The sequence below is a fragment of the Bos grunniens genome, chromosome 27 (assembly GCF_055505025.1).
Source record: "Bos grunniens cultivar Pamir isolate PY7600 chromosome 27, Bosgru_T2T1.0, whole genome shotgun sequence".
Classification (NCBI taxonomy): domain Eukaryota; kingdom Metazoa; phylum Chordata; class Mammalia; order Artiodactyla; family Bovidae; genus Bos; species Bos grunniens.
The window spans coordinates 3,745-4,355 of NC_141191.1; positions in this window are offsets into that span (position 1 = coordinate 3,745).

The following is a 611-nucleotide window of genomic DNA, read 5'->3' on the forward strand; positions in this document are numbered from 1 at the left end:
TCCCTCGAGAGGAACACTGAGGTTTTCCGGCACCCCCTCCTCTGAGCCCTTTCTCCCCTCCTGATCTGGACAGGAGGGTCGACTCCCCTGCTTTGTCTGCAAGGGGTTCCCGACCTTCCGGTCGCACCTCAGGATGAGGCCGGTCTCACGAAGACATTCCAGACGTGGCCTCGTGGGTGGTTCCGCATTCCGTAGGACCCCGATTTCCCGGTCCCCTCTTGAAAAGAACCCGATGCCCGGACACCTCTCCGAACTCCACCCTGTGAATGAAGTCAACACGAAGGGGCAGTTTTTCCGTGCCTCGTTCGGAAAAAAACCCCAGGTTCCAAATACAGCTCGACAAGCGGCCTCTCTCCCCGGGGACATCTCGAGAGGCAAGCGGAGTTCCATGCCTCAACCCAAGACGAGGCCTGACTCTCCTGTCCCCAGTCTGCAGGGACCCTGCGATCGGAGTCTGAAATGAGAGGTACCCTGCGGTTCCTGCCTCAACTGGAGATGAGGCCCTCTTCCAATGCACCAAACCCAGTGGGGTCCCGAGAGGCCCCTCCCACCTCCAGTTTCCCTGGCTTCTCAGAGCCACCATGAGAAGCCCCCTGAGGTCACCTGCACAA